The sequence below is a fragment of the Bubalus bubalis genome, chromosome 13, assembly GCF_019923935.1.
Source record: "Bubalus bubalis isolate 160015118507 breed Murrah chromosome 13, NDDB_SH_1, whole genome shotgun sequence".
Lineage (NCBI taxonomy): Eukaryota > Metazoa > Chordata > Mammalia > Artiodactyla > Bovidae > Bubalus > Bubalus bubalis.
The window spans coordinates 72291745-72307380 of record NC_059169.1 but is presented as its reverse complement, the minus strand read 5'-3'; the positions used below and the strand labels follow the sequence as shown (position 1 = coordinate 72307380).

Sequence of the window (15636 nt, the reverse complement as noted above, 5' to 3'; positions counted from 1 at the left end):
GCCATCTATGGGGTCACACAGAGTCAGACACGACTGAAGTGACTCAGCATAGCATAGCATAGTTCAAGGAGGAGGAATGCTGCAGACAATGGACTGGGTCATCTTTTGTATAGCTTGAGTTCATGGCTACAAATAAAGAAGTTGTTCCAAGGGATTCCTACTTCCTTTCCTCTGTCATTGGTGGCTGTGCCTTTTTCATCAAGTTGGCATGTTATGATCTAAAACTCAATTTGAGCCTTGATAAAAATAGATAAAGTAGGTCTCCTTTACTTTGGAGATTCTTGTCTTTGAGACCCTTGCCTGACCCATCAATATGAGACAAGAATCCCTATGTAGTAGAGCTTGACCTACCATGACTCTGTGTTGCGAGCTGGGTCACAACTTTATCTTATGAGAACTGAGAATTAATGTCCCTTACTTGGTTGATTATTGCCAGTCTACATCCTTTCCTCCAGCATCTTAAAAAAATAATGATTGGTTCAGGAATGGTTTCTGAGTCCCTTAGCTACAATAACCTCTTAATACAATCTTAGTTACACTATCATGAAGTAGGTATTATCTTTGCTAGGCTCTGTTCAGTTCAGTAGTTCAGTTGTGTCCAACTCTTTGTGACCCCATGGACTGCAGCATGCAAGGCTTCCCTGTCCATCACCAACTCCCGGAGCTTGCTCAAACGTGTCCATCGAGTCTATGATGCCATCCAGCCATCTCATCCTCTGTCATCCCCTTCTCCTCCTGCCTTCAATCTTTCCCAGCATCAGGGTCTTTTCAAATGAGTCAGTTCTTCACATCAGGTGGCCAAAGTTTTGGAGTTTCAGTTCAGCATCAGTCCTTCCAATGAATATTCAAGACTGATCTCCTTTAGGACTGACTTGTTGGATCTCTTTGCAGTCCAAGGGACTCTTAAGAGTCTTCTCCAACACCACAGTTTGAAAGCATCAATTCTTTGGTACTCAGCTTTCTTTATAGTCCAATTCTCACATCCATAATAACTACTAGAAAAACCATAGCTTTGACTAGATGGACCTTTGTTGGCAAAGTATGTCTCTACTTTTTAATATGCTGTCTAGGTTGCTCACAGCTTTTCTTCCAAGGAGCAAACCTCTTTTAACTTCATGGCTGCAGACACTATCTGCAGTGATTTTGGAGCCCAGGAAAATAAAGTCTGTAACTGTTTCTATTGTTTCCCCATCTATTTGCCATGAAGTGATGGGACCAGATGCCGTGATCATAGTTTTTTGAATGTTGAGTTTTAAGCCAGCTTTTTCACTCTCCTCTTTCACTTTCATCAAGAGGCTCTTTAGTTCTTCTTCACTTTCTCCCATAAGGGTGGTGTCATCTGCGTTTCTGAGGTTATTGATATTTCTCCCAGCAATCTTGATTCCAGCTTGTGCTTCATTCAGCCCAGCACTCCGCATCATGTTCTCTGCTTTTCAGTTAAATAAGCAAGGTGACAATATACAGACTTGACCTATTCCTTTCCTGATTTGGAACCAGTCTGTTGTTCCGTGTCCAGTTCTAACTGTTGTTTACTGACCTTCATACAGATTTCTCAGGAGGCAGGTCAAGTGGTCTGGTATTCCCGTCTCTTTAAGAATTTTCCACAGTTTGTTGTGATCCACATGGTCAAAGGCTTTGGCATAGTCAATAAAGCAGAAGTAGATATTTTTCTGGAACTCTCTTGCTCTTTTGATGATCCACCAGATGTTAGCAATTTGATCTCTGGTTCCTCTGCCTTTTCTAAATCCAGTTTGAACATCTGGAAGTTCACAGTTCATGTACTGTTGAAGTCTGGCTTGGAGAATTGTGAGTGTTACTTTGCTAGTCTGTGAGATGAGTACAATTGTGCAATAGTTTGAACATTTGCTAGGCTAATAATGACCAAATGGACACTGACTCCTTGAGAGGATATTATATCTATTTATCTATTTTTCTCACTACAGTAGCTTCACTGCCCTGTATATAATTGCTAAAATATGTATTTTTGACTGTATTAATAAATATATAATTGACCAATAAATTTTCTAATAACTCTATTACCAAAAGGGAAGCTGTGAGAGCAGCCATCTGGCTGGCCAGATAAGTTCTTCACCAGTTTCTCATATATGCACAGTTACCGATCCACTTTTGATTCATAGACAGTCTGATTCTATATCCCCAAAGAATCTATAGGGAAGATATTTACATTTAACCCTAAATTCTTAAGCTATTTCAACAATCTTTATTCAGTAGTTATGTGGACATCTGGAAGAGGCAATATTTAAATCATTTCTCCATCACACATATTGTACATATGTGTTTGAAACATATGCAGTTTGAAATAGCTATTTGTATTCTGTATACAAATGATTGTTTTTATAAACCTAAAACACCTCAGCTATATCTCAGCTGCATATTAAAATAATGGAGTGAGAGAATCTTAAATTAACATATTCCAGCTTAATTGTTAGTATACTATGCAAAGTTAGAATTGGGGCAAATATAAAACGTGCAATAGCATATGCCTGCTGGCAGATCCTTCTTACACCAAGTCCTCATTTCCCATCTCTGAATCCTTTTCCTAGTAGTTTTTCTTCCTCCTAACTGACCAGTGGCCCCATATTTTCTCCACTGGGACTCTTCCCATTGCAATCTTTATTCAGAAAGTTATCTAGGGAATTTTTTCATATTGCAGTGAAAACAGTTTTTTTTTTAAGTTTATTAAAGATATTCTCAGAGGAATTTTTATTTCCACAAGAAACAGAAAGACTTTAACCAAAGAAATAAAACTTTAATTGTGGAATTTCCAGGATCAGTAGACTTGAGGATGTATTTCCAAAACAGAGTTATGGGAGAAGTCAAGTGGATTTGAAAGACAACTTTTATGGATCTCTGAAATCTGAAACTATAGCTAGGTCAGGCTTACAGTGTTGGAGGCAGCTTGGAGACTACACACTCTGAACCTTAGCTCAGGGCTTCTCTTTGTGAGCAGTTTCATTGAATAAATGACAGCATGTGCTTTAGAAATTAGAACCTTGGATTTGAGTATGGGCTCACACATTCTGCTCTTAAGGCAAATTCCACAAGCTCACTAAGATTTTATTTTCTTATCTGTAAAATATAAGTAGGTTAGTATGAGGATTAAAATATAAAATGTAGATCAAGTACTTTGTGCATAGGAACCTAGAAAATAAATATTCATATGTATGTACTCAAGCACACTCACTTGTACATACATACGCACATAAGACAGAATGTTAAATCTAACTTCTTCACCTTCAACATTTTAGTAGCTTAGGAATAAATCTGAGGAAATCCTAGTCAGAGCATTTAAGCAACACGAAAAAATAAAAGCTGCCCAAATTGGAAAGGAAGAAATAAAATTGTCTCTTTGCAGATGACAAGACCTTATATGTTGAAAACCCTAAAGACTATACCCCCCAAAAACTTAGAACTAATAAATGAATTAGTTAGAACTAATAAATGAAGTCAGTTAAATTTCATGATAAAAAATCAGCATACAAATATCAGTTGCATTTTGATACACTAACAACAAACTCATTTACACAGGATCTCAAAAAATACTTAAAAGTAGATTAAACCAAGTATGTGGAAGATCTGTACAATGAAAACTATAAAACATTGATAAAATAAATTGAAGAAGACACAAATAAATGGAAAAAATCTCCCTATGGATTGGAAGAATTATTATCATTCAAAGTGTTTATACTACTCAAATTGATTGCTGATTCAGAGAAATTCTGATCAAAATTCAAATGGCATTTTTCACAGAAATAGAAAAAAAATAATAAAATTCATAGCCAACTCAAAATGGATTAAAACCTTAAACATAAGGTGTAAAACCATAAGCATCCTAAAGTAAACAGGGAGAAAGCTTCTTGAAGTTGGCCTTGGCAATGATTTTTTTAGATATAACATCAAAAGCACAGGCAACAAAAGCAGAAATAAATGAGTGAGACTACATCAAACGCAAAAGCTTCTGCACAGCCAAGGAAAGAAAAATTGAGTGAAAAAGCAACCTATGGAATGGGAGAAAATATTTGTAAATGATGTACTGATATGGAGTTAATATTCAAAATACTTAAGAAGCTCTCTCTGTATTAGGATTTCCACAGGTTTATTCTATAACTTGATAGCACAAGGCTAAGTAATTAAAAATGGGCAAAGGGCCAGATAGATATTTTCCCGAAGACATACAAAGGACAGATATATGAGAAAATATTCAGGATCACTAATCATAAGGGAAATTCAAATTAAAACCACAATGAGATATCACCCACATCTGTTAGGACAGCTAATTTTTTTTTTTTTTTTTAATAAGTGTTAGTGAAAATGTGGCGAAAAGGAAACCTTGGTACATAGTTGGTGGGAGTGTAAATTGGTATGATCATTATGGGAAGCAATATGGAAGATCCTTTAAAAAGTTAATACTAGAACTACCATATGATCCAGCAATCCCACTTCTGGGTATTTAGGCCGAAAGAATTGAAATCAGTATCTCCAAGATATACCTGCACTTCCGTGTGCATTGCAGCACTAGCCACAACAGGTAGGATATGGAAACAACCTCAATGTCCATCAACAGATGAATGGATAAAGACAGACGGGATATTCTCTTGGAATATTATTCAGCCATTAAAAAAAAAAAAGGGAAATCCTGCCATTTTAATAACAGGAATGGCGTATAACATGCTCAGTAAAATAAGCCGGACACAGAAGACAAATACTGTGTGTTCTCATCTATATGCAGAACCTGAAATAATCAGACTCCTAGAAGCAGAGTGCAGAAGGGTGATTACCAGGGACTGTGGGGAGGGGAAACTAGGGAGGTGATGATTAAAGGGTACAAAGTTTCAGTTATGTAAGATAAATAGGTTCTGGAGGTCTATACAGCATAGTGTTGGTGGTCTGTGTTCAGTGGCTAAGTCACGACTGACTCTTTTGCGACCCCAGAGACCATAGCCTGCCAGGCCCCTCTGTCCATGGGATTTCCCAGGCAAGAGTACTGGAGTGGGTTGCCATGCCCTTCTCCAGGGGATCTTCCTGACCCAGGGATGGAAACGCATCTCCTCTGTCTCCTTCATTGGCAGGCGATTCTTTACCACTGAGCCACCAGGGAAGCCCATAGAGCACACTGACTATAGCTAATGATAGTGTATTGTACAGATAAAATTTGCTAAGAGTTAGATGTTAAGTGTTCTTAGTACACATAATAATAATAATAAAGTGGGTCAGAGGAAACTTTTCACGGTGATGGCTATGTTTCTAGCCTTGATGGTGGTAATAGTTTCATATGTGTGTGCATGCTCAGTTGTGTCCAACTCTTTGAGACCCCATGGACTGTAGCCCATCAGGCCCCTCTGTCCATGGGATTTCCCAGGCAAGAATACTGGAGTGGGTTGCCATTTCCTTCTCCAGGGGATCTTCCCAACCTAGGAATCGAACCTGCGTCTCCTGCATCTCCTATGTACGCTTGTCTCCCAATGCATTGAGTTGTGTACATTAAATATGTATAGCTTTTGCTGTGTCAATCATACTTCAATAAAGAAGTTTCAAAATAAAAATAAGAAACTATAGGAAGCTCCTGGGCTGGTGCAGCCTGTAAGGAATGGGATGGAAAGTAGGAGGCAGTGAAAAGTGGCTGTTGCTATTGCAGGATGACAAAAGAAGAGAATGACTGGAGGGATTAGAATGAGATGGGCTCAAAGTGAAAGTGGTGGGGAGGAATAGTGGTGGAAAGAGGAAAAGGACAAATGATACCTGGGCTCAGGGAGTTTCAACTTTGACTTCTGACTCATCAGTTTGTTGTTATAAGGTGTTTAGATTGTAAAAGCAACACAAACACTACCATCAAAAACAGGAAGTGATACTGTAACTCAGATGTCTCCACTGAGTGGGTAACATTTCTGAACTGTTTGTTTGTAGTTGACAGACACTAAAATGAGACCTCCAGAAGTAAATTCTGTGTTCTCCCCAAAACTTTAATCGGATGGCCAGGACATCCATCATCTTGAATTTTATTTACCAATGCTAAATCAGGGGAGAGTTTCCAGAAGTATGGAGACAATTTGAAAAAAACAAGCCTTCCCTAGAAGTGCACTATATTAATTTGATGCTAAAACTGATTGGGAATAATTTACCGAAATATTTCTGTTTAATCACCACTAAAAAGGATTTTAAAAAGAAGACATAAGATATATGTTGCAGCCTGGTGGAACAGAGACCAGAACCTGCCCCGTGACCTGAGGGTGCAGAGAACTGCACCCTCATGATTGTCCTAGTAAGCATGCTGAATGGACATTCTTGGGGCGGGATGTGCTCTCTGCTCCGCTTCACTGCCTACCCCTGCAGCCATCCCCATGGAAACAAAACAAGATGTTTCTGATCAACAGCAGAGCCTTAACTTTACTCCCTCTTTACTGCTGCTGTTGCTGTTAAGTTGCTTCAGTCATGTCCGACTCTGTGCGACCCCATAGACGGCAGCCCACCAGGCTCCCCCATCCCTGGGATTCTCCAGGCAAGAACACTGGAGTAGGTTGCCATTTCCTTCTCCAATGCATGAAAGTGAAAAGTGAAAGTGAAGTTGCTCAGCCGTGTCCAACCCTCAGTGACCCCATGGACTGCAGCCCACCAGGCTCCTCCACCCATGGGATTTTCCAGGCAAGAGTTGTGCTAATCAAACTCCCCAGTATAGCTATTCCCTAATGATCTCATGTGACCTCTGCCAATAAAAGTACAGGCTGAAAGGAAACATTTTGTCTTCGCCATGGAGAGCAGGAGGGCCCCCTGACTCCCCGCTTGCCAAATTATATGTGTCTGTCTTTTCATTAGGTGCTTGCCCCCATTTCAGGTCTTTCTCACCCACTGTGCTGGACGCAGGTATATACTGTTGTGTTCCTTAAGTCAACTATCATGATTTGCAGCTTGGAGAGGTCAAGTTGCACAATAAAATCTTGATTAGTTAGAATTCTTTGTGCACTTCTCTTGCCGAGTAATCTCACAAGAGTGATGTAATACAAATAGGTATTCTGGGAAAAGTCCCGGGGTAATACAGATTACATACAGCCTTAGAGAAGTAGAGGCTTGTCTAGGAGTGAGCACAGAGAAAAGTAATGACTGAAGGTCTGAACAACCCAGGGACCAGTAAGAGCTCCCATAACCAAAGAACATTCAATTTTCTTTTTGTATTCTATACACTGAGATGGAAAAATAGAGCAATAAATTCAAGGATGCTTTTGCAAAACAAGTGTTAACATTTAAAATAAAATGTAACAACAAAAAGATTTTCTGTAGTTTCTGGTCTTACATTTAGATCTTTCAGTTTCAGTTCAGTCCCTCAGTCGTGTCTGACTCTGTGACCCCATGAACTGCAGCACGCCAGGCCTCCCTGTCCATCACCAACTCCCAGAGTTCACTCAGACTCACATCCATCGAGTCAGTGATGCCATCCAGCCATCTCATCCTCTGTCATCCCCTTCTCCTCCTGCCCCCAATCCCTTCCAGCATCAGAATTTTTTCCAATGAGTCAACTCTTTGCATGAGGTCGCCAAAGTACTGGAGTTTCAGCTTTAGCATCATTCCTTCCAAAGAATACCCAGGGCTGATCCCCTTTAGAATAGACTGATTGGATCTCCTTGCAGTCCAAGGGACTTTCAAGAGTCTTCTCCAACACTACAGTTCAAAAGCATCCATTCTTCGGCGCTCAGCTTTCTTCACAGTCCAGCTCTTGCATTCATACATGACCACTGGGAAAACCATAGCCTTGACTAAATGGACCTTTGTTGGCAAAGTGATGTCTCTGCTTTTGAATATGGTCTCTAGGTTGGTCATAACTTTTCTTCCAAGGAGTAAGCGTCTTAATTTCATGGCTGCAGTCACCATCTGAAGTGATCTTGGAGCCCCGAAAAATAAAGTCTGACACTGTTTCCACTGTTTCCCCATCTATTTCCCATGAAGTGATGGGACCAGATGCCATGATCTTCGTTTTCTGAATGTTGAGCTTTAAGCCAACTTTTTCACTCTCCACTTTCACTTTCATCAAGAGGCTTTTTAGTTCCTCTTCACTTTCTGCCATAAAGGTGGTATCATCTGCATATCTGAGGTCATTGATATTTCTCCTGGCAATCTTAATAATCCATAAAAATAAGCGACCCAATCAAAAAATGGGCCAAAGAACTAAACAGACATTTCTCCAAAGAAGACATACAGATGGCTAACAAACACATGAAAAGATGCTCAACATCACTTGTTATCAGAGAAATGCAAATCAAAACCACAATGAGGTACCATCTCATGTCAGTCAGAATGGCTGCAATCCAAAAGTCTACAAATAATAAATGCTGGAGAGGGTGTGGAGAAAAAGTAACCTTCTTGCACTATTGGTGGGAATGCAAACTAGTACAGCCACTATGGAGAACAGTGTGGAGATTTCCTTGAAAAACTGGAAATAGAACTGCCATATGACCCAGAAATCCCACTGCTGGGCATACACACTGAGGAAACCAGAATTGAAAGAGACATGTGTACCCCAATGTTCATTGCAGCACTGTTTATAATAGCCAGGACATGGAAGCAACCTAGATGTCCATCAGCAGATGAATGGATAAGAAAGCTGTGGTACATATACACAATGGAATATTACTCAGCCATTAAAAAGAATACATTTGAATCAGTTCTAATGAGGTGAATGAAACTGGAGCCTATTATACAGAGTGAAGTAAGCCAGAAAGAAAAACAACAATACAGTATATTGATGCATATATATGGAATTTAGAAAGATGGTGACGATGACCCTATATGCGAGACAGAAAAAGAGACACAGATGTAAAGAACAGACTTTTGGACTCTGTGGGAGAAGGCGAGGGTGGGATGATTTGAGAGAATAGCATTGAAACATGTAAATTATCATATGTGAAATAAATTGTCCGGGTTCGATGCATGAGACAGGGTGCTCAGGGCTGGTGCACTGGGATGACCCTGAGGGATGAGATGGGGAGGGAGGTGAGAGGGGGGTTCAGGATGGGGAACACATATACACCCATGGCTGATTCATGTGAATTTATGGCAAAAGCCACCACAATATTGTAAAGTAATTAGCTTCCAATTAAAATAAAGAAAAAAGAAAAAGAGCAAAAAAGATTTTAAAAGCAAAAAAAATTTTTCTAGTTTAACTTATGTCTATCTCAACATTCAATTGATGAATATACTCACCCTTGAGTATTGGTTGGATGTTTCATTCTCACAAGAGACTGAGGAAGAACTGGAGCTTTATATACAGGTATATCCAGAAAGACCTCCATGAGAGAATGTCAATTTACAATGACCTGGCTTTCTCTTTTGCCATGGTCATCCCCAGTGGATGTTACCACCAACTGAAGAAGCCCTAGTTCCTCTTGACAACCATAGATATCTATGGCCCTACTCTACCTCTCAAGGGAATTCTGTTGGTAGAAGGGTATAGCTGCATAGCATGTATGGGGCAGAAACAGAGGGAAGGAGGAGACAGGATGCCTTCTACTAGGGGAAGGTGTGAGAGGTGGTAGTTCTCTTGGTTGGGAGTGGAGGGACACATGCAAAATTCTCTTTCCTTTCCTGAAGCAGGCTTATAAATATGGAGCAGGCGCAGCTCCAGCCTGGACGTGCTCCCTCCTGGGCGTGCTCCCTGCCATGAATGACTGAGTAGGTCCAGGATAGAAGATGGAGCCAGGAAGAGCGGGTAACTTAGGTTTGGCTTAAGTGATAGGGATAAAAGAGGCTCTTAAGCTCAACTCACGGGTCATGTTTACATATGGGGATAAAAACAAACAAACAAAAACTACTAAATAAAAAATCAAGAGGTTGTACTTGCCTGCAATATGCCTGGTTTCACAAATGTGCTGGCAACAAGGCTTGATTTCCATCCTTGCTGCTTTATCTTATACCACCCTCCCTCAGTTCACAAGAGCCAAACTTCTCTGCAAGCACCTTGTGACTAAAAAACATTTATAGTCCACTCCAGGGAGACTAATCCTGTAACAGCAATGTCTGAGTTCCAAAGATCTTGCTGTACTTGAGCTTTTGGAATAATCCATTTGTCAAATGAAGTTGCAATGAACTATTTTCCATGCACAAGTTGTCTTTTTTTTTTTTTTTTCTGTTATTAAGAAACCTTTTTTGGATCTTTTCCTTTAATACCAAAGCATATTATCTCTTGGAAGTAGGTTTATAAAAGATTAGATCTGCCTGATTTCATTCTGCTTCACCAGATTACTGCTTGCCTGAATCAGACCTATCTTTGGAGATATATGACAGCATTTGCCCATCACCAGGACAGAGGGTTGTGCCTTTATATTTTATTAACTGGCTATTGTTTCTGCTCAGTGTTTCATTTTTCAACCTGTTGTTGAAAAATGTGCATGCTGAGTCGCTTCAGTTGTGTCTGACTCTGCAACCCCACGGATTGTAGCCCACCAGACTCCTCTGTCCATGGGATTCTCCAGGCAAGAATACTGGAGCAGGTTTCTATGTCCTCCTCAAGTCTAACTTAATTTATATGTACAGACAGGTGATAATACACCTCACTGTATTACACACATTTGTGAGTAAACAAGCCAAGACCCAGACAGGTTAATGTGCTTGCCCAAGTTACCTAGGGACTCAGCATCTTTATTTTGGCTTATTAATAATTTGAACCACAGAACTTTTGACCTAGAAGAAACTTAAAGATCATCTCCTAAAATTCCCTCTGTTCAGAGATAAAGAAGACAAGGTTGCAAAGGATAAATGACCTGTCCAAGCTCACACAGCCAGTTGGTAGCAGGATTAGAACTAGTAGGGGTCTTCAGACATTCAGTTCATTGTTCTGTCCATGGGACCAACTACTCATTCAACCCATATGATTCAGAATCTCCAGACAACTGTTTTACTTAATGAACTGGGAAGGGTCAAACTTAGTGGCTACAGGGGATCAGTGTAACTGATAGAGCTCATACCCAAGGATTGGGCACATGACTGCCTTCTAGAGAAGCAGGTATCTCCAGTTTCCGATTGTAAGAACTTCATGTAAAAAGCTATAGAAAATTTTCCCAACAGCTTATAAAAGTAGCCACTTCTGAGAGAAAGGAGAAACTGTTAACTGTTACTCCAGAGAAAGGTGAGATGGCTGGCTGACTAATAGAAATAAACGCTTAGTTTCAAGGGTGGTTTCATCAGTCTTGCTTTAGATGAGCCTCCCAAGTGCAATCAAGGACACAGACAACTTGCAATCTGTGCTTGAGTTACGTTCTAACAGACTGCTCATTTTCAAATAAAACTTTATCATGCACAGCAGCATGTCATGTGACATGCTGGAACCAGCTTTCCTGGTGGGAATCCATTGTGTGCATCTCCCAATTCTGCCTTAACAGCATTGGTAGGATGAAATCATCCCTGTTGAGAGTATTTATACCATGGAAATTACAAATGCTACAAATCAAGGATGTTAATCCTCTGGAGAGTCAGATGTTAAACATTTACCAGTGTACCACAGGAAACTATAAATCCTTAAGATTTAAGCCACTTTGGGGTATTCTGGTACTTGAAATTGAGAGCCTGCAAATTGAAACAGTAGCCTGGTCTTCAGAGGCTTCTCTGAACTGCACTTGCTGCTGCTGCTAAGTCGCTTCAGTCGTGTCTGACTCTGTGCGACCCCATAGACAGCAGCCCATCAGGTTCCACCGTCCCTGGGATTCTCCAGGCAAGAACACTGGAGTGGGTTGCCATTTCCTTTTACTATGCATGAAAGTGAAAAGTGAAAGTGAAGTCGCTCAGTTGTGTCCGACTCTTAGTGACCCCATGGACTGCAGCCTACCAGGCTCCTCCGTCCATGGGATTTTCCAGGCAAGAGTACTGAAGTGGGGTGCCAGTGCCTTCTCTGCTTAACCACAAATCAAACAGTGGTATAGGGCTAATCACTCTAGATCAGGGGTCTCCAACTTCTGGGCTGTGGACCAGGACCTCCTGTTAGGTCACTGGCTGCATTAGGAATAAAGTACACAATAGATGTAATGTGCTTGAATCATCCCAAAATCATCCCCCCTCCCCAGTCGTGGAAAAGCTGTCTTCCATAAAACTTGTCCCTGGTTTCGAAAAGATTGGAGAGAGCTGCCCTAGATGCTTGCTAATATGGGAAGTTCATTCCAATTAGGGACACTTGTCTCACTTGGGACTGGTCACTTTATATTGATGGCTAGAGGCTTGGGGAAGGATCCTTTGTTCACTGTGTCATTATGGCTTTGGTGGATTTGTAACAAGCCTCCCAGAGCAAGCTGTGTGGGAGAGCAATCTCCAGGTTTGGTAGCATCTAGAGTGAAAGGGTTTCCATAAGGAGAGCAGCAGTAGGAGCTTCTAGAGCCCTGGATCCCTTGGGCAGTATCTGAAAGTCCTTCAAGGTTGGTCTGATTCACAAGAAATACTTTCAAGTTGCCCATGAGCTCGCAGAGAGCATGGACTCTATTATATTTCTCTTTTCCTTTCATGGGATAAAAACAGTGATGCCCAGTCATATGTAAGTGGGGTACCTGGGTAAGGCAATAGGGATAAGATGTAGGGATACAAGTGTGATACTAAGTTTCAGTAAACCTGAATTTTGGTCTTGGCGATTTTGCCTTAGGTCAGTCATACTGATTCATGGTTTGTTTCCTGAGTTTTAGGATAAAGGTTTTGGGCCAAATGTTTTAAAAGCATCTTTCCATTTATGAACCTATTTCTAAGAGGTGATATGCTTATATGATTCTGTAAAGTTACCACCTATCCATTTGTTTATAAAACAACTATTTAGTGAAAAAGTACATTGTTTACATAGTGTATGATTCTTGACTCAAGCATATCAAAGTCATGTGACCGTGGAAAGTGTTAGTTCCTCAGTCATGTCTTACACTTTGCAACCCCATGGACTGTAGCCTTAGTCTTCAGGCTCCTCTGTCCATGATGTTTTCCAGGCAAGAATACTGGAGTGAGTAGCCATTCCCTTCTCAAAAGGATCTTCCTGACCCAGGGATTGAACCCAGGTCTCCTGCACTGCAGGCAGATTCTTTACCATCTGAACCACCAGGGACAGACCATGGAAAAGGCACTTACTTGAGCATTTATGAAATAAACATAATGATATGCATCCCATAGGTTTGGAGGGGTGACCAATGAGATTGTGATAACTATTTTATAATTCTATTAAATCTTATGCAAGATCAGATCAGATCAGTCACTCAGTCGTGTCTGACTCTTTGCGACCAAGAAGATCACTATTAGCATGAGTATCACTGCTCATAGAGAATAGCTGCCATCTGGGAGAAGGTCTGGCATCCACCTCCTGTACCAGTGGCTTGCCACTTTCCTGCTAAAAAGAATAATCCACTGTGTGTTGTCCCAGATGGAGGGTCACTTTTGGTTCCAGTCTCCTATTCTTACCTCCCACTGCTGTCTCTCTTATGGAATCTGATGGAGCTTCATTGACAAGTCAACACTCCTTCCAGGGACTTAGAATCTTTGAATATTTAACAAATGATTCACAGGAGCAATGAATGTTTGGAGGCCAGTCTTGGGAGCGACAGCCCCTTCATAAGTTCCCTGCCTTGTGTCCAGGACTTTGTTTGACATTTAGGACTCCCTTGATTCTCCACTTTTCCAAATTATGTTTTGCTTTTACTTATGAGAAAAGGTCTTATCCAAGACACCCAGAAGCATGTTCCCACTAAGAATATGCTATCTTATTTTTAATCTTTTGTATCTATGTAACTTAGAAAACAAAATCAACATCCCCCCAAAAAAGCTGTCAAGACCAAATGGTGTGACTAATGCATGTTTGAGACAACCAAATGAAGATAACTATAAACTCAATGTCAAAGGGAAAAGTACTGTTTTGTACTAGTGACCATAATTGTGTCTGAGTCAATTAAACAGTGTTAAATAACCCACAGACCCAGGTGAGAGATGGGCATTCTAAGATTATAGGAGAGTGGCTCTGAATGCCTGCCACAGGCACATAATTCTCCTTCCTGAAAGATAAGTAGGTGTAGATAGAAGAGAAAACATCTTTGCCAAACTGCTTGTAGACATTACCAGTAAGCACTGAACTCAAGTTATGTAAAAGAGGAAACAGAGTTTCAGAGTTTGGGTTCTCTTTTTGTGGTTATTGGCAGAAGGAAACTTTCATCTCTAGCACAGACTTCCCTGTCCTTTAGTTTCAAGGTGAATCAGCTGTCTATCCTAAGCATGTTTGATAGATCAACTGCTTAACATCATTTACTAAGCAACACATGGTGTCCTACATTGACATGGTGGATTGAATTTTCAGTATAAAAGACATAATGTTGTTTATTTTGGAGCAATACGGCTAAGTTATATTTAATTTCACATTATTTTTCCAACTATTTTTTCAGAAGCTCTTTTAAATTTGATCAGAATTGCACACTGCATAGGATAATGAGATAGAGGAGTTGATATCCCTGTGTTGATACCAAGGTATTTTTTTTTCAGGATCTTTCTAGTTCAGAATAATAATAACAATACCATCAACAACAACAACAATAAGAAAAAAATACATTTATTATATGTTTTATATGTATCAGTCACTCTGATCTTTGCACAAATTAATCAAACAGCTCAATGAGTTTGGAACCTTTTTCAATCTATAAAGATGAATTAATGAAGCTCAGAAAGAACTAACCTCACGTTCACCTAGCCTCTCAGTGACACAGACTGGGTGAGATGTCTCCACAAACATTGTTCTGACATGTTATTGGTTTCAGGAGACCAAGACTTTAACATTCCACCACTGCTAAGATATCCATGCTATTTCACACATTTGATAGAATGAATAATACTTGTTTTGTTTTAAACTTCAGGAAAGCTACATTATAAATTGAACTGCCAAGTTATATAGGGTGGTCTTCCCAGGTAACTCAGTGGTAAAGAGTTCATCTGCCAATGCAGGAGATGCTGGAAGCATGGGTTTGATCCCTGGATTGGGAAGATCCCTTGGAGGAGGAAATGGCAACCCACTACAGTATTCTTGCCTGGAAAACCCCACAGACAGAGGAGCCTGGTGGGCTACAGCCCATGGGGTTGTAAAGAGTCAGACGTGACTGAGTACACACAAGTTATAAGGAGCAGAATTTTGTAGTGAATTTCCTTGTATCTTGATCACTGGGAATAAAGAGAGCAAGTGCCCACTGGCCTTTCTGATCCCTTGCAGTTAGCCCCTACTACTGCTGCTAACTCACTTCAGTCGTGTCCGACTCCGTTCGACCCATATACGGCAGCCAACCAGGCGCCCCCATCCCTGGGATTCTCCAGGCAAGAACACTGGAGTGGGTTGCCATTTCCTTCTCCAATGCATGAAAGTGAAAGTGAGGTCGCTCAATTGTGTCCAACTTTTAGCGACCCCATGGACTGCAGCCTACTACGCTCCTCCATCCATCGGATTTTCCAGGCAAGAGTACTGGAGTGGGGTGCCATTGCCTTCTCCAGTTAGCCCCTAGATGGGTGCTAAATTAGAAGCCTGACCCCCTGCCTACAACTTTGAAAGTATGCATCAGATCAGATCAGATCAGTCGCTCAGTCCTGTCCAACTCTTTGCGACCCCATGAATCACAGCACGCCAGGCCTCCCTGTCTGTCACCA

At 40.7% G+C, this 15636-nt stretch overlaps 1 long non-coding RNA gene across 4 annotated transcripts in view; it reads left to right on the top strand.

The window, feature by feature from the left end:
* The window catches only part of LOC112578487, a 401319-nt gene that overhangs the window by 350416 nt on the left and 35267 nt on the right, over positions 1-15636 (top strand). The gene's annotated exons all lie outside the window — the stretch shown is intronic.